Source organism: Ochotona curzoniae, unplaced genomic scaffold (assembly GCF_017591425.1).
Source record: "Ochotona curzoniae isolate NIBS_2020 unplaced genomic scaffold, NIBS_Ocur_1.0 contig_3819, whole genome shotgun sequence".
In the NCBI taxonomy this organism is placed as follows: domain Eukaryota; kingdom Metazoa; phylum Chordata; class Mammalia; order Lagomorpha; family Ochotonidae; genus Ochotona; species Ochotona curzoniae.
In genome coordinates this window covers 41,345,858-41,372,498 of record NW_024466004.1, presented here as the reverse complement: position 1 = coordinate 41,372,498, position 26,641 = coordinate 41,345,858, and the positions used below count along the sequence as shown (strand labels likewise).

The 26,641-nt window shown below is 42.5% G+C and overlaps 1 protein-coding gene across 2 annotated transcripts in view; it reads left to right on the top strand.

Annotated features, from left to right (window-relative positions):
- The window catches only part of BACH2 (BTB domain and CNC homolog 2), a 370,073-nt gene that overhangs the window by 84,002 nt on the left and 259,430 nt on the right, over positions 1-26,641 (top strand). For both annotated transcript variants that reach the window (XM_040983783.1, XM_040983784.1), the window contains exon 2: positions 3,174-3,270. The gene's annotated coding sequence lies outside the window, so the exon portion shown is untranslated. The remainder of the gene's footprint in view (positions 1-3,173; positions 3,271-26,641) is intronic.

Genomic DNA, 26,641 nt, shown 5'->3' with positions numbered 1-26,641 from the left:
TACCTCTCTGTATCTGGTTTCCTAAAAAGTGACAGTGTATGTGGAGTAGCAGTTTATCTTCTGAAGACATAAATTGCATCCTCATTTATTTGGTAGTCAAGGGTGTTACTGTAGGTTGTATAGCCTTGGATTTCTCCAGTGGGCAAAGGCTGCTTGGTTGAAACCAAATGTGGCCATGACAGGCTGGTAGATTTGAGTGCTCACTATAAACATGTGTTAGCTGGGGCTGGTGTTTGTCCTAGCAGTGACACTGATGAAGATTCCATATCTCACATTAGACCACCTGGGTTTCTTTCCTGGCCCTGGCTTGTGGTTCTAGCTTCTGACTGATACAGACTGTAAGAAGCAACCAGCTAATTGGTTTCTTCCATCCACCTGCGTGACCTGGATTGAGTTTCCAACTCCTGGGTTTCACCTTGCCCAGACCCAATTTTTGTAGGCATTTAGGGAATGAATAAGAAGACAGGAGTTCCATCTCAAATGAAAGAACAAAATGTAATATGTTGTACAGTTTTGAGTACTAAATAATTGTACTATGTCATTCTTCATAGTTGTATCATGATATTCAAAGGTTTTTTTTTTTAAAAAAGATTGACAACCCTGGCACTGAAAGATTTTCCTTTATTGTTAAAAAAAGTCTGCAGTGATTATCAAATGTTTTTAAGATCCTGCATTAAATCTGTGTTATCTTAGACTCTGAATGTGAACCTAATTAAAAAAAAAAACTATTCATAATATTTCCTCAAAACTTTCTACATGACTAGTATTTCCCTTAGAGGTTTTAGTCTGGGTTCATTGCAGAATGATACATATTTAAAAGGAGTATTTAAATGGTGATGTTGGTGCTGGTGGAGGGGACAACAAGGGAGGGATCCATAATTTAGATTCTGTCCTCAGGATCTGAGACACTGAGGACTGTGGCATGATTGGAGCTGGGTGGGTTTCCTCAGGGAAATTATGTCCAAGAATCTTGTCTGTTCGTTATTATCTTCTTGTTCCCACCTTTCCTGTGCTGATAGCAATGCGTGTATATTTGAAGGGAACTGTGACACCAGGCATCTGTGCAAGGCATTTGGACAGACTTCCTAGTTAAGTGCTAGGCTGTAGTTTTTAAATGTCTCGGAACATACAAGTATATTTAAAAGGAAGCAGCATGTATAGAATTCTACTTTAAAACCCAGAAATTCATCAGCATCTGCTTCTGGAAGTTCGGAGGGAAGAGATTATATGCATTTTTTCAGTCACTTTATGATAGATGAGAACTAGATACTAAATGTTCTTGACTCTAAAGCTGTGATTATTCGGGCACCATGAATATTTGGATGCATTCAAGCTACCCACTTGGCATTCCAGGTCTCTCTATGTTGTACTTCCTTGTCAAAATTATGCTATCCCTATTACTGAGAACAGTATTTTCTTTGGACTCTGTACGTCAGATAGCCAGGGAGTAATTTGCAGTTTCTTCTCCCCCAACTTCCTGACTTAGAAAAGGATCTTAGGAAACAGCATTGTGGCACAGTGAATGAAGCCACCGCCTGCAATACCACCATTCTATATGGATGCCATGCTGAGACCTGGCTACTCCGCTTGCGAGGTAACAGGTAGCTTGGCACAAGTGTGTGGGCTCCTGCACCCATGTGGGAGACCTTGATGAAGTGCCAAGCTCCCAAACTCCACCTGGCACAAACCTGGCTGTTTGTGGATATTTAGGAGTGAACCAGTGGATGAAAGAGCTGTCTCATCCTCTCTCTCTCTCTCTCTCTCTCTCACTCACTCACTCTCTCTCTCTCCGATTCTGCTTTTCAAAGAAAGAAGTCTTTTTAAAAGGAACTTTTCATGTAGAGGATTTATATAAAGGAGACTGTCATACCAGGAAGTGGAGATATATTGTAGTGTATGCATCTCTACTCCTGATAAAAGATGGATCCCAGTGAAACTGTTAAATATATCTTAACAGTAGGATGCTGAACTTTCTACCACCATCTGTACCTACAGGGTCAGGATACACTTAAATAGAAGAATGTTGGACTTGTGACTGCTGCTGAAGAACGATACTATTGTAATAACATAGGGGAAAGCAGTGAGTGGGAGGGAATGGAGAGGGTGGAAGGGGAATTCACTGAGCCTATGGAACTATATAATGAAAAGCAAAATTTTTTTTAAAAAGTTCATGGAAAATAGAATTAAAAATAAGCTTGTTTTGGTGCAAAAAAAAAGATTTAAAAATATGATAGGGTGCACAGAGTGTGACTTTATCTTTTGAAGATATAAGTTGTATCCTCATTTGCTTGGTAGTTAAGAGCGCTACTGTGGTAATATAGCCTTGGATTTCTCCAGTGGGCAAAGGCTGTAATGGCAGTCTGGTGGATTGGAGTGCCTTCCCTTTGTCCTGTTGAACGTGTGTGGGTATTATGAAGAGTTGTGGAATGATAATTCAATGATCATTTCCATGTAGAAAATTTTGAAACTCATGCTTTTTAGAATAATTTTAATTAATTTTTGAAAACATGTAGTCTTTTAAATAATATTTGTGAACTTTTTAGCACCCCTCATATTCTGTGTTATCAACATACTTTAATGTTTTTTGCATTTATAAGCACAGAAATTCTATATACTTCCAGCTGCATTCTTCATGAAAAAATTCAGATATCTAAATCCTTATTAGATGCAGCTTGAAAAAAAATACATGAAACAAGTGATTTTCAAGGCAGCTTACAATGTTTTAGTCCCCTCTCAAATTCACTTTTAAGCATTTTTGAAATAAAAAATCTACAGGGTTAAGGGTTAAGTCTGTTTAAGTGTTTTTCTCTTAATATTTGAGAAATTAAGAGCCCTCAAACCATACAATAAACTACTTTACTTTAAAGTACAATAATGTGAATCAAAGGACCCTGTGTGAAGAACTAATAACATGAAGATAAACATGGAGCCTTCCTCTGTCATGGGCACAGTTGGATCATTTAACCTATGGGGTAGTTCTTGACTGGATAAGTGCTTTTGTTCTGGTCACTGACGTGCCAGGTGTCTGTGGCCTCCAGACTTCTGATTTGAGTATCTACACCTGTAGTGACCAAAATGGTAGCCACTAACCACATGTGACTATTTAAGTGCAATTAGAAGTACAGAACATTTTCCTGTGTACCAGCTGATGGATTTCTTGCTTATGTTCACAGGGCATCTGTCTGTTCCAGGAACAAGGAGAATCTTCAAGGGCTGACTCACTGCATGACATGCCTGATCCCTTGCCCGCACTCCTGCAGGATGAACAAGGTAAGAATCACCAGAGGGAATCAGTAATTTGGTTGTTCTCTGAGATATCATTTTTTTCCTGGGAACACAAGATCTTTCTGTGGTTCGAGGAGGTTGCTTCTTGGAGAGTTACATGTGACCCCTGCTGAGTGGAGCTTCAGCCAGGGTCAAGGAGCCAGTGGATGCCATATGGTTGTGCAGGCTCCTGGAGATGTTGTTTATGTTTGCCAGAAACCCTCATGTGGGCTGAGGTTGTGTGAAGATTGGGATACCAAGGCTCTGGAACCAAACTTCCTGAGATTCAACACCAGCTCTCAGATTCTAGTTTAATGACCCTTGGCTAGTAGCTTAGCCCCTTGTTGCTTCTGTGTTCCTGTCTGTAAATTGCTGGTAAGAAAGGTGACTGCCTCTCAGGGTCATTGTGAGGATGAAATGTGTTAATATTTGAGCCTGTGCTTAGTGTAGTGTCTGCTTGTGTAATGGGCACTTTAAAAATATCTGCTGCTATTGTTTGTTATGTTGGGGGCACCATTATTGCTTAAACATAGTTGCAAGTGTATCTATGTATACACTATGTATGTGTATCTGTCACGTTTCCATTTATTCATTGACTAAGATACCAGTGGGTGACCAGATGGACACTTGGGGGATAAAGAATGTGTAAGGTTAGGGTCATGCCTTCAACCTGTGATTGATTATTTGAGGGTCCCATGGCTAGTGTTCCAGTGAGGTAAAGTGAATGGGAAAGAACATGGAGAGGTTACATCTTAGCTTGGATCCTGGACGGTAAAGGATAGTTTCCTGGACAGAGAAAATAGGGAAAGATGCTTCAAGTAAAGTAAACAGCTTGGGTTTTATTCATAAAACTTGGAGAAAGTGTGGTGTGGGAACAACAGAGACATTAGTGTGACAGGAGCAAGGTGTCTCCAGTTCTACACCTGACACGGAGACCCCGTAATTCTTTGTATGGGAGATTTTAGCCCTGTGGAACTGTCAGTGGTAGCTCCTTCACCCAAGCTAATTGTGATAGCCAGAAACATCCCAAGGTATTTTCTAATGTCCCAGATTCTGTAGATGTTATCTTCTGAGATGGCCAGATAGGAGATCCAGAGAAGGAGGCAAGGGTAAATCCTGCAGACCCAAAGATGTCAGTTGGGACAGAAATGTTTCCAGGAACCTGCAAGAACAGCTGTGTGACTGCCTTGTCTGTGGGTCGTGGTAAAGACTAGCACTTTCAGATGATCTTGAGAAGATCTAGGCTTTAGATCATCTCTTTAGCTTGTTGAGATCCTCTTAGCAAAAATTCTTTTCCAGTGGCATGTTCTGTTTTCTTTATTTTTGTCTTTCATTTCTTGGTTTTGTCACTGATGGAAAGGCCCATGGGATCCTTCAGTGCCTGGAAGATGCTCGGAATGCTCTCGGCACACCCCTCCCTAGACTGAAGTTTTATGGGAGGCTGTTGCTGCTTAAATTACCCTGTCTGAAGGAACTAGGAGAAAGAAATCCACCAAGCAATCCTGGAGTTTTTCTTTTGGCTGAGCCAAGCCTAAGAGAAGGCCTCCACCCAAGACTGATTTAGTTATCCACCTGGAGTGGTCCCAGGGAACCAGGTTTGGCTTATGGGAGGGTAGGTGACTCATCTGTCCCAGGCTCAATCATGGAGGGGCAGAGGAAGGAGATCCTTTTTGCAAACTGTGGCTTATGTTGATTATAGTTTGGTGTACTGGAAAGCTCAGGAGGCTCTTGGGAAACCTCTGAAAAGCAAGTGCACTTTGCTCTGCCTTAAGTTCCTCCAGGGCAACTCAAGACCTGATGTCAGGGGTTGGCTCTCGACTCCCAGGACATTTTAAGCGTCTCTGTAAGTGTGTCTGTCACTCGGGAGTTATATTCTGCCTGCATGGTACAGTGTGTGCCTTACATTATTTTTCAGCCCAAGTGGTGATTAAGCCTTTGTCACCTCCATAGCTCAGCATTTTCCTTTGTGATTTTCTTGGCTTAAGACAAAGAATAGGTCATTCTCTGGGGGGAAGGAAACAGCTTTTCTCTGCACAAATACAACCAGAGAATCATCTCATCCATTAGGGTGTGGGCATTTGAACTTGGAAGCGTTTCTGTGACTGATGTTCAAAGAGCTGTTCCTAGAAAGTTGGAGGATTGCTTTGTGCTTGCTCTTGTCCTAAGACATACTGTCATACTCTCTGTCCTTGCAACACCCCAGCCTGCTGATGGGTTGTCGCAATTAGGGAGGTGTCAGGATAAAGGAAAACCACGTTGATATAGGGTCCTTATTATTCCTGGGAAGCACCAGGGCAAAGCTGACTATAGTCACGCTCCACTTGCTCTCTTCTGGCACAGTGAGGGACTGTCTCTCCAGATAACACAGGAATGACCTCTGGGGTACAAAGGGGTTAGAAGTTTGTTTTAGGAATTTGAGCGGGCTAATCTGACAGCCAGTGAACTGTTATCGACCCTGTACAGTCTTCCTTTCTTACAAAGTAAATTTTGAAAGTATTTGCTTATTTATTTACTTTAATGACAGAGACCAGAGGGCAAGGTAAAAGGGAGATCTTCAAAATATTCAGCAGCAGCCAGAGTTGGATCAATGGAAACTAGGAACCAGGACGCCATCTGGGTGGGAAGTACCCAAGTACCTCGTCCATCTTTGCGACCCCCAGGTTCAGCATGGAGATGGATTGGAAGTAGGGGCAGGACTATATTCCAACCAGGCTCATGTGAGATGCAGTCATCCAAACTGTGCCTTAGCTTGCTGCACCGCAGCACTCACCTCAGTTTCTTATGTTCTTGACCTCCTGTGTGTACTAGCGTTGGTGGAAACACCAGGAAGGGCTATGGTTCTGGCTCTCAGACATCTAGCATATTGGTGCATTTGTGGTGACAGAGAAGAATCTCAGAGCACATTCCTGGACACATGGTTCATCTTTAACTTGCTGCATAGGACAGGGTATATGCAATCTGTCAGTTATAAATGCACCTGGTAATATTAATACAGAGGAGGTACCCTCATGGTTATTCACCCATTGATGTTGCAAATAATCTTTAATCACTATGGATTCTGAGTCTTACATGTCAGAGAAATTGTGGGGCACAGGTTTTCCCAGGTACAAACTTGCCCTGCCCCTTTGAAGACTTGGAGACAGTGTTTCCAATTTCAAAATGCTCTTCAGTTCTCCCTCTGTTGTTGAGAGGGAGAGAGGGAGGGAGGAAAGAAGGGTGAAAGGGAGAGAGAGAAAGAGAGAGAGAGAGAGAGAGAGAGAGAGAGAGAGAGGATTCCCATCTACTGGTTTACTTCCCAGACACCTACAGCAGACAAAACTGGGCCAGGCCAGTACCAGAAGACAGCAACTCAGTGCAGGTGTTCCACCTAAGTGACAAGAACCCATTACTTGAGCTCTTGCTAGTTGGAACAGAATAGAATTGATTTTTTTTCTGCTAGTCTGCACAATTACCACCTCACTCGCCCCACAGTGAAAGAAAATCTTGGAATGTTCTTGAGAATGGTTCCTGCCTGTTTCTATTCAAATAAAGCCAGATCCAGTTTTTATTGCATTGGACACGTGCCACAGCATCTAACCAAATAGTATAGAACCTCTTCCCTGTCTTGGTTGGTGCATGCCACTATTTGGCTTAACTCACTTCCCTACAGAATTCTTTCTCTATATATTGTCAACTTTGAGATTAAGTTCTCTCTCTGTAGTCAACTAAAATGTAAAACTTCAATCTCTAATACGGTAAGTATTGGTTGAAATCACGCAGATGCACAGCAGCTGCTTAGGACCCATGATACTTGACGAGCCTGTAAAGGGCCCCTGAGATAGGAGAGTGAGAAGTAGTGGACTGGACACTGCCATGTACATGCAGGACCCAGCGCTAAGGAGCACTGAGTGTGCAGCGTTTCTGTTCTCAGCATCTACTGCGTCAAAAGAAAATTGCCCTTAGCCCTCCTAAAAATGTCACTGTGCAGAATTTGGGAGACTAACAGGAACATAAGACCGGTGTGCACCAGTGCTGTGTGTACATTAATTGCTGCTAAATATGAGTTGTATGGAGATAGTGACATTAGATTTCCAGACTCTCTCCATGTGCATCACACTGGGAAATGCAGAGAAGATTCAAGAAGGTAGCAGGAATACCATTTCCTTTACAGAGGTATAGGGAAATTTGAAATGAAATAGATCATGTATTATCCAGTAGATGGATGATTTGGTATGTTGGTGGGAGAGAGAAAAGAGAGAGATTGCTCTCATCTCCTGATTTATCCCACAAGTATCCTCACAGCCAGGACTAGGCTGGGCTGATGCTGGGATCCAGGTGGGCAAGCCAGATGTCCCAGATGAGTGGTATACATTCAGTTACTTGAGACCTCACCAATGCCTCAAGAGTTTGTGTTAGCAGGAATCTGGAGTCAAGGAGGCAGAGCTGGGGACTGGCCTAAGTCATATCGTACAGGATGCAGGCATCTTAATGATTGCATAGGCTAATTGCCCTGCTCTAGAGAAAACAAACTTAATGCATATATATAACTTGTTTTTTGTAAATATGTCTATAAAATACCAGTTTTATGAAATTGCTTCCTATGTTGGATAAGTTATCTCTTTACACAGTCATTTTATTAATAGAGCAAACATTGGGGTACTTATTATTTCATTCCCAAAACGTCTCCTGCTTTTGACTTAGCCAGCAGTGGGTTTTTGTGGGTCTGTCCATGGGTGCACAGCTCGCCTCTTCTGCGTGGTGGGGTAGTGGTTGGTGGCTTCTCAGAGGAGTAGTCTTCACGGTCCAGGGTACATGTAACAAATCTGAAGCTTCCTGTAGAGAGATGTTAAGCAAGCAGAAGCTTTGTCTCGTGTCACATGGCATGGCTTGATAGCCACCAATTCAAGTCAGAAAAGGTAAAGGTGAATCAGAGCAGACAGGAAGTGACAAAAGCTTTGGGAAAGAGAGGTGTGTTCAGTGTGACAGTCTTAGAATTTCCAGTCCCACAAGCCCATCTGTGAATCATATTTAGCTCTTTGGAAGGTCCTAGCTGTACCACTTCCAGTCCAGCTCCCTGCTAACGCACGTAGGAAAGGAGCAAAGATGGTTCAAGTGTTTGGTATCTGTGTAGGAGATCAGGAAGAAGTTCTAGGCTCCTGACTTTAGTCTGGCCCACCCCTGGCTGTTGTACCCATTTGGGAAGCAAACCAGTGGATGGAAGGTCTCTTTCTTGGTAACTCTTTCAATTAAATAAAAGAAGTCTTAGGAAAGAAAGAAGGAGAGAAAGGGAAAGGAAGCAAAGAAAGAAAACCAAAGATGATTACAGCTCCTGGCCAGCAAACTGGTGTCTCTGGGAGCTACTGGCTATGCTTGTCCCTAATTTTTACTGGCACTTTGACATAGGAAGGTAATTTCAAAGTCCATGAAAAAAAACTGTGGAACCAAAAGATGGGATTATTTGGGGACACAATGAAATGGAAATCTTGCCTAGTTTTTTCACAGTACTTGTTTTCCAGGAACATTTTGGAGACTCCCCACCCCCATCATGTGATCCTCAGTTTGGCAATGTTGTTCATTCTTAGTTTTGGAGAACTTCAAAGCAAGTGTTTAGGGTTTTCTTGATTAAAGCAGTCCTTTTTTTTACTCCCTTCAGACTGAAAAGCTTCCTATGCCAGCCTTCACACTGGGCTCTAATTGGATGTTGGCGGCCCTGGTGGGTCCTTGTTCCACATCACCATGTTGAACGGAGGCCACCCAGGCCTGCAGCAGAAGGAGAGAGGCCTGGCAGCCCCCCGATGTGTGCAGTGACCTCCTTCTTTGGGGCTGCTGGTTGCTGGGTCTCTGTAACAAAGAGGCTGGCGGCTGCTGGTCTTTCTGAAGCAGGCGGAGGAATGAAGGCTCCCTGTTCCTTGTCATAGCTCTCAACTTTGCCCCATTCCTCTTAAACAGTTGGTCTTAGTGGAAACAGTGAACATAATATCCTCCTTAGTGAATGGATTATTGGAAACATGATTATATTGTTAGTTCTTTCATCTGTGGCTTGTCCATCTTTATTTAAACAGTCAGCTTGACTGGTCTAGTTTTGCAAAGGTGCTGTCTCCAATGGTGGGATTGCTGTGGTTGACAGGAAAAGTATAATGGAGAGATTGCTTCCAATCCAGTTTATTAATGGAGTAGCCATTTAGATTGGCTTTTATCTCCCTTTTTTGCAGCCTAGATCCTTTTTAACACAAAGCCATTTGCCCATGCTCTTCCTGGCTCTTGATTATATGTTGCTGTGTAAACCAGCCTAACATGACTATTGCCTGTAAGGTGTTTTCAGAGAGTATTGTGCTTCTGAGTGCATGTGCATTATTGACTTCAGTTTGAAGGACTTCTTACTGTGTGATAAAGTTAATAAATGTAACAGATGTGGTAGGAATGGAGACATGCCTATTGAGGAGTGTATTAAGCTACATAATGTGCAGACATTCTACAGTTACTGTTGAGAAGACCTATACTCCAAGGCACTCATAAACGACTATGCTTACATTTAAATGAAAATGTTTAGACTTGATTCATCACAGTTTATATGTTCTTCTGGTTTATTTGGCTTTCTTCCTTTCTTTTTTTTAATGGAATACTTTTGTAACTTCTTACCACCCTTAGGCGATAATAAAGTCACTTTGAGAGGCCAGTCTCAATGAGATATAAATGTAAGCGGTTAATTAAGATAACCAATCCAACCAAAAAGGTACAATATCATCCTTTGTTGTGCTCATCAAGAAGCACCTGTAAATTAGAACAGTGGAAAAACTGCATGAGTTACAAAAAAAAGAGTTTTGGGTGAAATTAATAATGTCTGTGTCTCTTGTTGTGTCTTAAACCCAGCCTGTAAACAAAACTGTCATGATAGCTCAGGGCTGGGATTGCTGCATTTTGGAACAGGTCTGATTGTAGCTAAAAATAAACCCATGTATTGAAGATCAGAAAGGGAATATTAAACAATTGAAATTTTGTGAAAGACTGATGCTGTTTCATTGTAATAATTTCCCCAAAGGCACATTAGTAATGCTGCTAAATACAGACTTTAATCGACTTTAATAATGTGTATTTTAGAGGCCTGATACACAAAGGGATAATGTATAAAACATTCATTATGGAAAATTGCTACCTTGTTATTTAATAAGAAATCTGTTGAAACAAAACCGTTGTACTGCCTGTAGCATTGTGTTCCTGGGTATTTCCAGGAAGTGTCACCTTATTTTGTATTGTTTTTCACCTGTTCTAAATCAGGTTGCAATCGTATTTGCTGTGTTTGCTCATACACCCAATGAAGGAGAGTGGAGAATTTTTAGAGTTTGGGGTTGTTTTTGGGGTACACACATTGGATAGGCCCTGATTTATATTATGACTCAGCCTCTCATTACCTATCCCGGACAAATTACTGAACATCAGGCTTTCATTCTGATTTGCCAGCTGAGAACTGTTCTACCTCATGGCAAGGTAATGATAAGAATAAGTTAAATGTTGGTGCTGTGGAGGCCCCACCTAATAGACATTCAGTAATGCTCCCTATCATGATTATTTTCTGTATTTGCTTGTCTTCATATTGCTCCTTTGCATGGACAACTGTGGTGGGAGAGCAGATGGGGGTCGAGAATAGGAAAAAGCAATTAACAGAAGCCTTCCTAAGCAGCTCTGTCGCCAAGCCTTGCATTGGATTTCAATGTGATTTTAATGCGCTGCTGCTGAGAGCCGTGCTGTTGAAAAGGAGAGAAGAGTACGAAGCAGATGCTCTTAGAAGAACAGTGGGGGCATTTATCTCTTTTAATGAGATAACATCATTAGAGTGACAAAGTGCAGCGAATCGATACTCGAATGGACTGGTGCTATCTTCCCGAAGTGCACCGATTGTTCCGATTGTTCCGCTTCACGGCCTCCAAATCCGCTGAATCACGCATTCTGTGTTATCTGTTATTGGAGCCACACTGGCTTTGATCTCACAGAATAGATCCACACCTTAGGGATCTCCAGAGGAGCGGAAAAACAGACTAATTGGATAAATGAGAAAAATCCAGGGTGATTTATAAGCTGCCCTCTAATCATGGAACCTCAGAGGCAAGGAGGTTGAGCCACTTTTTTTTTTTTTCCCTTCTTTGACTTCTTTAAATGGCTGCAGATCCTGACTGCCTTCCCCTGCACCCTTGCTCTTCCCTCTGTGTCTGCTTCGTGGTGTAATGTCAGAAACACTAATCATGTCAGACTGTGACACTGACAGCCCTGACATTCACAACAAAGAGACAGAGAAAGAGAGGAAGAGACGCAGGGGGAGCAGGAAAGTAAGAAGCAGCAGCAGGGGAGGGATTTTTTTTTTATTGCATATAAAATCCATAGCTGCAGAACCGTCGACCTGCTGGACATATCACATCCAAGGAAAATCAGGGCGTGTGCAAGGTGAATTCTAATGGGTTAAAATCCAGCTGAGGAAATTGTATGCCGCTGTTGTTCCCCTCCACTTAGATTTTACTGTGTAGCCTGTATTATAATTATTGTGACTGTGATTTCATGCCATCAAAGAAAAAATGGTATTGAAATGTCTCTCCCCCCCTCCTTCCCTTTTTCTCTTTGAAACAAAGCAAAGCTCAGCACCACCAATCTTTGCAGGAAGTGTGTGCACTCTGAGGTTTTCCATTTTATTTACCAGAAACAGTCCCCACCCACCCCCACCCTCACCCTGCGGATCCCCCTCCCCCTGTGTATTTGCATCAGAACAATAGCCACTTCAGGAAAGAAGTCATTGGTGAGGGGTGTTTTCTGACCATGACCAAGTTCAATAGACTATGCTCCATGTCATCCTCAGGCCACCTTAACCCTTGGCCACCCCTGCACCTGCTCATGACCGCTCCATGGAGGCATGCCAGTGTTACTCACTCCTTATTAGTCTGGAGTTTCAGTGCCTTGGCGGTCCACCAAGTACACTGTCCTTTTGGAATCATCTGGGGCGTGGTGTCCAGGCTTGTCTTGGCTCCATCACACCCTGAAAGCCCATGGCCACAACTCACACATGTGTTTTGAATCCAGATGCTAGGATCTGGATTGAACTCAGAGCTTAGAATGAATCATGCAGCTTGTCCCTCACCAGGAGAATCCAGCTGCCAGTTGGGCTTTGGAGGCATCCTGAGCTCAGCTCCATCTTAGCCAGGATGTCTGCCCTTTTCTGTTTTTCTCAAGCAAAGGAAAAAGAGCTTAAGCATGGAAGTTGGGACACCGATCCTGCATGAGTTACTCTGTCCTAAAGGCAGTGCATGTTCTTAGGCATGTTTGAATGCAGAGTGTGAGGTCCATGGCGACTTCTTTTTGTAATGATTAAAAATAACATGGAAAACTTAGAAAAGGGCTGGGACTCATTTTATGGTGTTCTCATCCTCAAGCAACTTTATATACTTTGGTAGCTTGGAAGAAATACCTCTCTGAACTTTTTTTTTTTAAGATTTATTTTGACTTTTTTTAGAAAGTCAGATATGCAAAGAGGAGGAGAGACAGAGGGGAAGATCTTTTGTTCAATGACTCACTCCCTAAGCGGCCACAACAACCAGAATTGCGGCAGTCCAAAACGAGGAACCAGGAGCCTCCTCCAGGTCTCCCACGCAGGTACAGGATCCCAATGCATTGGGCCATCCATGACTGCTTTCCCAGGCCACAAGTAAGAGAGCTGGATGGGTAGCAGGGCAGCCAGGATTAGAACCAGCACCCCTATGAAATCCTGTTGCATGCAACACGAGGACTTCAGCCACTAGGGTACCATGCTGGGTCCTGAATTTGTTTGAAAAAAAAAAAGGAAAATTATGGGCCTGGTATGGTAGCTTAGTGGCTAAAGTCCTTGCTTTGCACACACCAGGATCCAAAATGGGCACACCACCACTGAGGGTTTGGGTTATCTGCACCTTTCTGGTGGGGAGGGAAGAACATGAAGAAGAAATATTCCTTTCTTACTCTTGATGGTCTTGAAGTCAGATCATCTTTCCAATTCATAGAACATTGGCATGAACTAGTCCCACATATCCTCCGAATGCAAGGTGGCCTGTGCAGTGCAATCCCCTGCTGTGGAGTGCCAAATGATACAGACTTACAGTTAAGAACCCAGATTAATATGCCATGTCCTACATATTGGAGTGCCTGAGTTTGATTACCCCACTGACTTCCAAGTTCTAGCTTTCCACCAGTGCAGACTGTGGGAGCCAGCAGATGATGGCTCATTGGGTCCCTGATACCTATATGGGAAGGCTGGCTGAAGTTCCTGGCTCCTGGCTTCAGCCAGGCTACACCCAAGCTACTGAAGGCATTTGAGGAATGAACCAACCAATGGGAACTCTGCCTCTGTTTCTCTGCCTCTTAAGCTTAAATAATAATATAATAATATTAATAATTGATTTTATGTGATAAAAGGAGTTGCCACGATGGTTCAATTGGCTAAACCCTCTGCCTGCAAATGTGGGTGTCTTGTATGGTTTGTGTCCCAGCTGCTCCATGTCCCATTCAGCTCCATGCTTATGGCCTGGGAAAGCAGTAGACAGTCCAAAGCTTTGTGACCCTGCACTCTGTATGGAAGACCTGGAAGAATATCCTGGCTCCTGGCTCCTGGCTACAGATCAGCTCAGGCTGAGTTGTTGTGGCCACTTGGGGAGTGGACCAGAGGACAGAAGATCTTTCTGTCTTGTGCTTCTCTCTGTGAAACCGCCTTTCCAATGAAAATAAATACATCTTTAAAAAAAGTTAAAACATACTTGTTTGGGGGACAAACAAAACTGAAATCCATGCTTTGTTTCATCATCATACCTGCTTTGTACAACTTTTTTTCAAAAAGGTTTATTTATTTTTATTGGAAAGACAGATATATAGAGAGGAGGAGAGACAGAAAGATCTTCTGTCCAGTGGTTCACTCCCCTAGCTGCCACAATGGCTGGAGCTGAGCCGCTCCGAAGCCAGGAGCCAGGAGCTCTTCCAGGTCTCCCATGTGGGTGCAGGGTCCCAAGGCTTTGGGCTGTCCTCGACTGCTTTCCCAGGCCACAAGCAGGGAACAGGATGGGAAGTAGGCTGCCAAGATTAGAACCAGGGTCCATATGGGATCCCGGAATGTTCAAGGCGAGGACTTTAACCACTACACTATCGCGCAGGGCCCTGTACAACTTTTTCAATACCTCTGGTACGTGTATGCACATGAGCTGCTCTGTCTTTCAGGTGTCTCCTGTCAGAACACTGCCAAGTCTGAGAGTCTCATTCTGGCCTGGCTGTGTTGCTTTTCAATAAGAGCTGCATGCATTTATATGTAAATGTGGACTTAGAGACTCTTCACTGTTTGGTCTCCTTAAGAATTTAATGTATTTTCAAGGAACTTCTATTTATGCTGTGAATGGGCACATGTTATGAAACTAGTGAGATCCAAATTAATTTATTTTACTCTTCACCAACAATTTAGCTGGTGTTTAGAGTGATTTCTGACAGTATGGTGACTGTTTTGCAGTGCATTCTAGCATTACTGAAAAATGGTAAACATCCAAGAGCAGAAAAAAGTTACTGTTGAGTGCAGAGGACAATTATGTAACCTGCTGTGCTTATCTGCATTGGCTAGCCTTCTAGCCTTCAGTATTTAATGGTAGAAGTCTTGTCTCTCCTATCAGGTTAGTCATTATTTCAAAAGTTGAACGTGGGTTTTCTAAGTGACGAAGTAATTGCTCTGTATGCTTCTTTTCAATGACAGTGAGAAGTCATACTTTCTCCCCATTTAGAACTGCTAAATATTATTTATATTTGCCTGTTGAATAGACTCATTGTTACCACGGAAGCTTGGGGAAAATTTTCCACTGTATGTTTTTAGCTTCTCCAAGTGATTCGTATAAGATTTCTCATGAAAAAGAAAGTGATAGCAAATTGAAAAGTATGAGTAGGTGCATTCTGAAAACTTGGTAAGCCGTGTGAAAACACGTTAATCCTGAGCCATAATATTTAAAAGAGTTTCATCTTGAGTTCACATCAAGAAACCATTATCTTCTGTTTTCTTGTTCTATTACTTTGAAATACTGTTTTTATCTGATGCCTTAGATTCAACCAGAACCCGCTACTGATTTCCTTTTGGTCAAAAAAACCCCAACATTGGTGCTTTATTAAAGTTAGTCATTTGAACAGTGACCTTTTCATTTCATTATTAGAATTTGTCCAACTAAAGCAAATGAGTCACATTCAAAATGAGCTGGATCTTCATTCATTAGACATCATGAATTCAGATTTGAAGGTTTATAATGAGGTTTTTGCTTTGAGGATGTCTGATAGATAATCATTATTTTAAGTAGTACCAGTATACCAAGTGCCTAATGTTTGCCAGATGTTGCATTAGCTTTTTTTTTGCAGTGAATTATATTATTTCTAATTTTTCCAGCCAAGTTGTAATTTTTTCCCACTTACAGAGGGCAAAACCTGAGACCCTTAAGTACCAAGCCCAGTATCACCTCCAGATAAAGTAGAGCTATATTTGAATTCGAATATTACCGAATCCACAACCCATGCATATTTCCATCATAAGGAAAATATTTGTTGAATTGAATTTGAAAAATATTGAATGAATTTGCCAAGCTGAAAGCAAGTGAAAGAACCCAAGATGAATGTTTTCATTCTTGAAGGAACTGGCAATTTGCAAGTGAACTAACAAAGGCAGTTGAAGTTGTAACTTTGTTCCATCTGATCATTAAAGCAGGTCCCAGGACTTTTATTTGCTAACGATTACCACTTCCTAAATAAATGAGCAGTCTGATTCAGTATTCAGCATCCATTATGTGAGTAAAAAAGGGTTCTTTTCTTTAGAACTCTCTGGTTTCTTAAAACTGGTTTCTGAGTCTTTTCTCACACTTGCTTCCCTTTCTGAATGTGCCCACATCAGGCAGATTTTATTGATTTGCTGGAAATGCTGGGAAAGGCAGGCTGAGGCCCGAGTGGGCCTGGTGTGAACGAAGACACTACCAGGGGGAAGCTCTGCCAGAAGCCATAGGTCCAAGTGTATTCCCCTGCAAGCCTTTCACCTCTGGACCTTACCTAGCCAAGAGCCTGGCTCCAGAAGGGTGAGAATCACTGTGGCCGCAAGGTTCCCTTTGCTCTGCTCGTGGTTGCTGCAGAGTGACTGTGGCTAAGTCACAGCCCCTAGTAGAGCCACGAAGTCTCCTTATGTAAAAGGAAGCAGAGGAATTATGCCTGGGTCTTTGGCCTGGTGTTTTAGCCAGGGAATGATGGTAAATGTGAAGAGGCAAGTATAGTAGTGCTGTACTGCTTCTGTTTTTCTGGGGCAGCAAATGGCTCACAGCTCTCATCAGATTTCTCAAGGGTCCAGCATGCAAAGAAATCAATAGACACGATTATCTCTGAAATCTCTGTGGACTCCAGCATTCTAGTTTTCTATAAATTGTATTATGCACAGACTATCACCAGCCCAGTACATGAGCAAATTGAATGCCTTCTGTCTTCTTTCTATGGCATGGCAAGTAAGGGAAACTTGGAGGTTTTTCACTGTAGATAACAGTTTTGTTCCCTGAGAATTCTGTATAGTAATGTGCAATTAATGTTTGTGAATGGTGAAAAAATTCTATTATTAAAAGAGAAGAAATTGTAAATCATATTCAAAGTCATATTTTTATGAAAAATAAACATTTTTCCAGGCCCGAGTATTTCTTGTAGTTATCTGGGGCAGTAATTTTTAAAGGGCATTGAAGAAAACACTGGGGTGAGTGTTTAGCCTCGCTGTTTAAGATGCCAGCGTCTCGTATTCAGGTGCCTGGGACTGATATCCACCTCCAGCCTCAGACTCTAGTTCCCTGCTGATACAGATCCTGGGGGCCAATGGTGATGTCTCAAACAGTTGGTTTCCTGCCACCCATGTGGAGCAACCTCGACATGAATCGTGATAGCTCAGTGGCTAAATCCTTACCTTGCATGCAACAGCATCCCATATGGGTGCATGGGTGCTGCCTAGTGTCCTAACTGATCCAGCTCCCTGCTTGTGACCTGGGAAAGCAGTAGAGGATGGCCCAAATCCTTGGGATCCTGTACCCCCATGGGAGACCCAAAAGAAGCTCCTGGCTCCTGGCTTTGGATCAGCTCAACTCTGGCCATTTTGGCAGGGTGAGCCAGTGGATGGAAGATCTTTGTCTCCTCTCCATAAATCTGATCTGTCTTTCCAATGAAAATAATACATCTTTTTAAAAAAAAAATAGAAAAAGTTTAGATGTGAGCTCCTAAGGCACACATCAGTCTAGGCCTCCTTTGGGTCAGCCTCAGTATCACTGCCTTCACACTCACATGTTATCCCACGGGTAGGTCTTCATGGACAACAACGCCTAAAGAGCAGTTGTCTCCTGTGGTGACAGTGCCTTCACTGGACACCTCCAGAGGGACCCGCCTGGTAGTTTTTCCTGAAGAGTTGTAACTCTTCCCAGAAAACCGTGTGTGCTGGTTTGCTTGATTTCTTGTCTTTTTCTCATCATGTATTTTCTTGCACCACAATAATGCGCCAGGAGCATTCTGCTCTATTCTTTGATATTAGATTCCATGCTTTAAAACTTTTCAGGGACTTTTCTGAGTCCTATAGAAGCTGCTCAATCATCCCCTGTGAATCTTCTTGAAGGTTCTTTGTCTTCTCCTATAGTTTCCTTCTCTCTCACGCCCCCTTCAGTTCTGCCTTGCTGTCTGGCTCTGTTACACTTAGCAGAGACCACTGTCATCTGTTTAGTGCGTCACTGGTCAAAATGCCCTGATGCTGTGCATGGGTTCTTGGTTCAGTTGGTGAATTTGCAAAATATGCTTTTGACTCCTAATAAAAATGACCATGTATGTGTTGTGCAACCATTTTACTCTTCTAGTTTCTGTGTAAGTGTCTTGACTCTGTTTTCTTAGGAAAATTTCCAGAAGGAGCGTGTTCAGGATAGACCACAAATGATATTTGCTTAAATGTGAACAGTCATTAAGCTTTATTCTCTGTTGAGATTTCAATTCAAACTTAACAGGGAATAAACTATTTAGAACTGGTCTTTGGCAACTGATTATATTTTATTTACTTGCTAATGCTAAAATCAACAACCGCTCAGAGACCACTTTTGCAATTTTTAAAAAAATTTTAGAAGCCTCACTTCCAATATTTAGCTATCATGAACCTCTCATGGTTATAAATCGCCAGTTAAACTTGTCTGGACTATATTGAGTTATACAGTTTCTATAGCAAGTATTCAATAGTAATAGGAAGCTAGTATAAAATATTAATTACTGTTTTCCTTTATTTAAACAACTTATCACATTATCAGTGTCTTTTAGTCATAAATACACAGTGTGTCATGAGACATTGTATTATATATTTATTTGTATTTTTTTAGCAGATACAAATGAGTCTTTTCCCAGGTACTGAAAAATGAAAATCATAAAAATTTAAATTTCAAGGAATATTGGCAGAAAATATCACATTAAACAAAAATCATCACATGTTAGCATCACACATTAGAAAGTTTAAAAAATGATGGAAAAACCACATACAGAATTTCCAGAAGTCAGTCTTCCCTTAGATGTATCAAGCTTTTGTCTGTTGATGGCAGAAAAAATAAAAATATGGCACTACACCATGGCATATCAGGTAAAGCTGACACTTATGACACTAACATTCCATATGGATGCCTGGTTTGAATCCTGACTGATACACTTTGGATCCAGCTCCCTGCTGTGGCCTAGGAAAAGCAACAGAAGATGGATCTAGTGCTTGGACTCCCTACCACCCACTTGGAAGACCTGGGAGAAGCTCCTGCTCCTGGCTTTGGCCTGGTCCCACTACAGCTATTGTGGCCATCTGGGAAATAAACCATTAGATGAAAGATACCTGTTCTCTCTCTAACTCTTACTTTCAAATAAATACATGAATCTCTTTGAAAATTAAAATCAATATGGATGTATTAATGACACTTAACAAAATGTTGTGACACCACTGGTTCAGTCAGCAGAGAAATGCCCTCAGCTCCTGTTGGAGTGCTTGATTCATTCTTAGCTACCCTGCCTCCAAATCCAGATTCCTGCTAATGTGCATATGAGGTAACAAAGGTTGACCTGCATACTTGGGTATCTGCCAACCACGTGGAATATTTGGCTAGAGTCCCTCCCTGGCTCTTGACTTCAGCCTGGCCCAGCCCTGCTAGCTGTTGGGGTAATTTACAGGACAAACCAGCAGGTGGAAGATTTCTCTGTCTTTCTCTGTGTCACTCTGCCACTCAAATAAATCAGTCTTGAAGGAAAGGGGAAGGGAAGCAGAGGGGAGGGAAGGAAACGAGAAGGGAGGAGGAGGGAATGAGAGGAAAGAGAGGAGAGGAAGGAAAAAGGAAAGAGAGGGGAAAGAAAAGGAAGGGAAGAAGGAAGGAATTCTATTACAAATTAGTATAACAAAAAAAGTTTTAAAAAAGATGTGTTGTGTGAATGTTAAAACTATTCGTGAGAAAGTGCCTAAGGCAGATCCTCAGCCACAGAGGGTACTCAATGAATGTTTTAATTTCAAATTTAAAATCTGTCCCCAATATTCTGCTTTTTTGGAAAATTATACACGGGAATTATAGACAGATTATAGAAAAAAAAACTGAAATATAGCTTTATTTTTAAGTTTAAAAATTTATAATTTTCTCAAGATTCTCATTTTCCTTTTGAAGACGCTGCATGTTTCCCAGTGTAAATTGATCCGTAAAGCCTCCAGGGTGGCTGTCTCGCTGTTGAGTTTTGCTGGAATGAGTCTTCAGTTGAGAAAGCACAGATAGTTGGTGTTCTGTGGAGAGTGGTGGCCTGGTGGCCTGGTGACACAACAGTTAGTGAGGGGGACACCCCCAGCAGAGACTTCCCCAAGTCCCCAGCTGACCTCTCTTGGTTACTACAGAATGGTGTTAATCCATGTCAGTTTTGTTAAATTGGCTTGAAAAGTTAACTACTGTTGTAATTTAACAAGATGCAGAAACTGAATGTGAGACATGATCTAGCCAATGAGAGAAGTAGAAATCACACTCACAATATGTCTTTCAGATGCTGTTAGCCCAATTTGTTTTACTTTGGTACTTCTGTTTAGGGGTGCTGTCCACAGGCAGATTCTATTATACAATAGAGATTGTGGCACATTTTTCTTCTAGGTTTCCTCCAGATCCCTAAGGTGTCCACACCTAAGCCTCAGTGTTGCCATGCTCATAATAAGAGACTTGAGTTATTACTTTAATGAATGATCGTAATTTCCCTCGAGAGGTTTGCGTTAGCAGGATTTGCAATTTTTTTTTAATGGAACACCGTTCTTCCTATAGCAACAGATTCACAGGTGGTGTGATAGTGTGTATTTGTTACTTTTGACTTCACACTTAATAAACCTCTTGCCAACAACATGTCCTTAGTACTTACAAGTTTTCACCCTGGGAGTTATTAAAGACCTGGGTTCAAATCCCCCGCTCCAAAACAGAGGGTCCCTAATCTTTTCCTAACCTTTCCTGAAACTGGTCATCTGTGACATACTTCTAGAAATATGCATGTTTTGGGACTCTCTGGAACAGTATACACACAAAGCACTTGATAGCAACTGGTCAGAGCACGTAGTGGCTGTTAGCCACTAGGATGGGGATGGGAGAGGAGGATGACGACAGAGTTCTCGAAAAGTGACTTCTCTGTTTCTGTGTAATCACCTGGGATTTCACATTTGCCTGCATGTCTATTTCATGATAACCTTAAAAGGAACTGACTAATTTGGGCCCAGCTTGATAACACTGTATTTTCAATCTCCAGTAAGAACAGCACCTGGAAACACCAACAGTCATTTGTATCTTCTTGTAGCCACTGCACTGGAAAATGAAAAGCTGCCATTTATAGATAGCAAGGTACAGCATGAGAATGACCTCAGAAGTTACAGTAACCTTGGCTGTATTGTGGGAGGGGGAAGTTGGGGCGGGGGTACTAGAGAACACTGTCCACGGACAGAACTCAGTTGGGCAGCTTGGGTGTTCTGGACTCAAGAACTTGGGCAGCTTGGGTGTTCTGGACTCAGGGCTGTTTGGGGTTGGTTTTGTTTAGTATTTCCCTGTTTTCTGTTAGTTCCAGGGGCAGCGTTCGTTGGAGGTGAGTTCAACAGTTGACTCACAGTGTAAATCAAACTGTAAGCCTCTCCTTAGATTACCACCATATGTAATACCAGAGTGCACCATGAGGAAGAGAAGGACAGATTGTTTTTCTTTCTATTTTAAATATATTAAAGGAATGAGTCTTCCTGATGGATTTATGGGCTACAGAAAAGTAGCCCATTAATCCATTGCATTTTTTAAAGGGAAGAGGGATTGCAGAAAGTGCAGTTAAAACATAAGCATCTTCTGATGCAATCCCCCAAATGTGAATTCCATGCATAGTTTTTCATAACATATTTTCCATGGACTTTCTATAAGACCTCCCCTCAGTAATACTGAAGAATTTTCCAGGCCACTATGAGAGAACCAAGTGCCATTGTGCCATTGTTTCAAAAATGATGTTGCAGTTACATTTTAATTGAGCTGAACATTACACTGACTTAGACACAGCCTTTGCTGTCCAGAAGTTTATAGTGTAAAGAGAAATTGTGCACAGATGTGAAGACAAATTCAGTTGATATTTCATAAAGAATGTTGGTTCCATTCCAAGCCTTTTTGGATTTTTTACATTCAGGTACCTTATGATCAGGTTTCATTTCAACAACAGGGTGGATATATAACTATCACAAGTTTATTTGGCAAAAAATTTAACTTGATGGTGTGCATGACCAACCTTTACATCATAGCAAAACAGGTCCTTTGAGAGTGGTCATGGATTTAGTTGCCAAACATTCATTATTATATTCACTCCCAGGGTTCCGACATGATGATTAAACTATTTCCTCATATAGCCACCATTCTAGTATTATTTTGCTGTCCACCATTTGTCATCTCTACCTACTCATCTATCACAGGATTCAAAAAGGAATCAAATCCTTTCGGTGTTTCCTGGAAATATCTGCCACCACTGAATGTCAATGACAACTTCTTGTCCATAATTTTTTTCAACTCTGTGGGTAAGCGTTGCTCATGGTGTCTGCTCAGAGTACTTTAGAAACAGAATTCATGCACAGGACAATTTTTTTTTTTAATTTAACTATCTTGGCTTTTTCTTGACCATTTGAAAAAGAATTCGAATGTGGAAGAAAACCAGAAATTCAGCCACCTAGAGAAACCCATCCAGTGTTCTATTTTCGTGGCTTCTTAAATGTGTCTATTTTCCATCATTCAAATCTGTATTAAGAATTTTTTGAAACATTGGTTTAGTGGGGTTTTATAACACGAGGATAATTTCCAAGGTGAGGATCCCACTTGTGCTCCCGTGGAGCCATCATGTAATGTATAAAAAGTCAAAGGGTCATTAGAGCTGTTCTCCAGCCCATCCAGACCTATTGTTCACCTAAAGTGGAAGCTCAACCAGCTCGACATACTTCCTCCGGCTGGCGTGGCTGTTCCGCGGCCCTCTTCCCCCGTTGACTTATCAGGCCCCATGCACACATGCACACTTGTTTATAGCTGTCTTCCTGACAGGCAACCACGGCATCGGGTTTGGAGAACTGCCCAGCTACATACCATTCCTAGCAGCTGACATTCAGCTTCTGGGAGTGCATCAGGTGCTCTGAACTCCCTCCCTCCAGTGCCACCCACCTTGGAGTTGACATCCTTGCTCATTCTCAGCGTGTTTATCCTTATGTACACAAATGAGAGAGCTGGAATGATACAAGCCTTGTCAAAAGTCACTTGTATAAACCGACAGCACTTCCTAACCCTCCCATAGCCATACCATGCTTGCACTTATTTCTTTCAGGTTAAGGTAATGCTTCCCAGTGCAGGAGGGGATTCCAAAAAAGACCAGGGGCCACTCCCTACTGCCTAGAGAGTACCGTGACCCCTGGACTGGACCTGTCAGCATGAGTTGGCTTCTGCATCCTGGCCCTCACCTTTGCCCTAGAGCCTGCTTGTTGTCACTTCTGCTCCCGAGGAATGACAAGATGATGAGGGTCAGGGTAGAAAGTCTCATCTGAATGAGCCAGGCAGGGAGAGGGTGAATGGACAGGGGACACATTAGTTGGAGAGATGTTCGGCATGGTGAAAGTTTTCATTTGAAGGTTGGATGGCCTTCAGATTCTTTTTTTATATATTTTTTAATACTAAGGCACTCCCTTACATTTAAAAAAAATATTTATTTATTCTTTTTGCAAAGTCAGATATACAGAGAGATGTAAAGAGATGTAAAGGATGATCTTCCATCCATTCATTCACTTCCTAAGTGACCACAACAGCCGGTGCTGCATCTGTCTGATGCTAGGAACCAGGAACTTCCTGCAGGTCTCCCACATGGGTGCAGGACCCCAAGGCTTTGGGCCATCTTCAGCTGCTTTCCCAGGCCACAAGCAGGGATCTGCATGGGAAGCAGGGCTACCAGGATTAGAACTGGCAGCCTACGGGATCCTGGCACATTCAAGGCAAGGACTTTAGCCACTAGGCCACCACCCCTGGGCCCAGATTCTTTATCTTACCTCCAGCAGCTTTTTACTCTGTCACGTCAGATTACCTTCTTTATTGGGAGGAATCTACAGAGATGTTCCCAGTGCTCATGCACCAGGAAGGAGGAACAGGGATCAAGGGAAGCTGTTAGGATGACATTCATTCTGCGGGCAGACAGCTGCACTGAGCATGGCTTGGCTGTCGGAGCTCTGTTGCCTGACGCTCTCTAAAATGATATCATTATCTTACTTACCAGTTTAGCAGTTCCCAGCATACCTTGCCTGGGGGTCAGGGTGCTTGGTCTCTTCAGGCAAGAAGAAAAAATTTAGCTGAGCATGTTATGTGGATAACACAGGTACTGGCAATAGTTCTCTAGCCATCTAATGCAGACAGTGAGAGGAGGCGTCCCCTGCCACTTCTCATGGCTAAGCCTAGTTTGTTTCCCCTCAAACACACTGAACTGGGTCTCTTAAGAGACCAAGGCACCTTTGAAGCTTCCCTGGGAGGCCATGCAGCCCATGCCTAATTGCTTCACGGAGGATGGAATGAAACTCAGCCATCATCATTCACTCACTAGCTCCTCTCATTAAACCTTGACAGCTCCTGGAACGCAAACCCCCTTGATTATAGGCAGCTAGCTCCTGGAGCCTTGAAGCAGGGTGGGAAGAATGGGTGATTCTGGGAGCATCAGAGTTGTCTGTTTGAACTTGTCCTCCTCTAAAGCTGGTGGAAGTGAATTTTCCAAATGCTTCTCATGCATTCCTCGATGACAGTCAGAACAAGTAAATAAATGGCTGTTTTCTTCATTGGGATTCAGTTCACAGTTATTAGCAAAAAGTGTCAGTTCTGTTATAGTTGTTTGCCCGACTGAAATTTCTGCTACACACTAAGGAAGATGTCTGTTGTGTGATAGGTTAACCATTCCCAAATCCGGCTCCTCACAGCAGGAACCCACAGTCAAGTCAACAATTTGTGATAACAGTGTGTAGTGCAAGCCCAGAGAGCTGACAACTGCCCACCTCTGAGTGGTGCCAACACAAACAAATCAGGTTGGTTGATTTACTATTTGCTCCAGACTGCAGATCAGATAATAGCTGTGGAAGGGAACACACTTAAAACATTAGGTAAACATCAGCCATTATTTCTGTTACTGATGTTATATGAGGAGGTGAAGGTTGGCTTGAATTGGTGAAGAGGCTTTGTAAGTGTACACACACACACACACACACACACATCTCATGCTCCAGGTGCAAATTTAAACCCAAAGCCCACATTGGAAATGGTTTCTAGTAGGTCTTTCTGCTGTTGCTGAGTTGGGGAAGGACAATAGTGCAGGTTTGCCAGCATCCATGTAACCTCTTTAGTTAGCCAATTCATGCATGGAAGATTGCATGAGTTGCCTGAGTGTTCACATCTGTTCCTTTCTCATCTTCTGAATTAAGACTCTCAATCTCACGGTTTCCATGCATCTAGTAATTAATGGAAGACCTCTTCTGATTTACCAGTCACTGTGTTAGCCACGGGGGTAAGGTGAGGGTGGGAAATGGTATGGAAATCCTGAAGATACTTAACCCTAGAGGGAAACATCACCATGGTGGGAAGATCAGCCACGGCAGGAATTATAAAAGAGGCCTGTCTTGATCCAGATGCACATGCCCAAGGCTAAGCAGGTCTGTGTGGAAGAGATAGACATAGTGGAGAAGGTGACTTTGGAGCTGCATCTTCAAGGTTATGCAGGACTGCAGCCCAACGCAGAAGGAGATGAGGGGCCTCCCAGGCAGAGGGAATGGCATGGGGGTGGGCCTATAGGAAGAGTGCATTTTGCACCTTCACAGATGGGCAAGGTGTTTCCTTTTTTAATGTACCCCGGAGAGAAGATGGAGACGCATTTGATCAGAGACAGGCAGGTCAATGAGAACGGCATTGCCATGGTGGGAAGAATGATACCTGTGGAGCAGCAGACAGCTCGCAGTATCAAGCACAAGGCCTTGTGACTGAGCCCTGTCTGCAGCATCTCCCATCTCAGAACGGAGCATTTGGAAGGACAGTTGACTGTTTTGGAAAGTGGACCTGAGGTTTCTGGGCAGTGCTCTGAGTTCGGGCTAGGGAATGCCAGCTGCAGGCCTTGCTGAGACCCAGGGTGTCATGGCCCTTCTGGCTGCCCAGGACCCAGCATGCTTCAGAGTATGATCTGCCTCAGAAGAAGGACTTTGGCACAAGTTCTGGTTCTGGTACTCAGTTGGGGACTTGGGACAGGTTTTTTTCTTTTTTTCTTTAAAACAAGTTAAATAAATAAAATGACTCAAGTGTGTTGATAGCACATATACTTTTTTTTCCCCTTTGCCTTTTCTCCTTTTTGCTGGATTACTTTTCCCTCTTTTTTTCCCTACACCCATCCCGTTGAACTGCCCATCTGGGCCTCCATATGTTCCTGCTGTCCATCTACTCAGTCATGTGAGTGTGTGGGGGCACACGTACACTCATGTATCCCCCTGCACACCATGGGAACAGTGGGATTGTCATCTGGTTTTAAAGAAATGAAAACCTAGAGGGATTAGTGTGCTTGTAACATTGGAAGTACAGTTGCTTTAAACTTAGAAAAGAAAGATTTGAATATTTATACTTGTTTAGCTTTATGATTTTGAAATAATGATTTGTTGTATTCTAATAAACTCAGTAGTTCAAAATATAGATGTTCATTTGTTCAGGTATTTTTGTGAGTGTACAGCATTTGTACTTTTGAGATGATTCAGTTTAAATATGAGCCAACAAATTGGTCTCCCATCTCACGCTCTGCTCATGTCTGGATTTTCAAAACTGAAAAAAATAATCAGAAT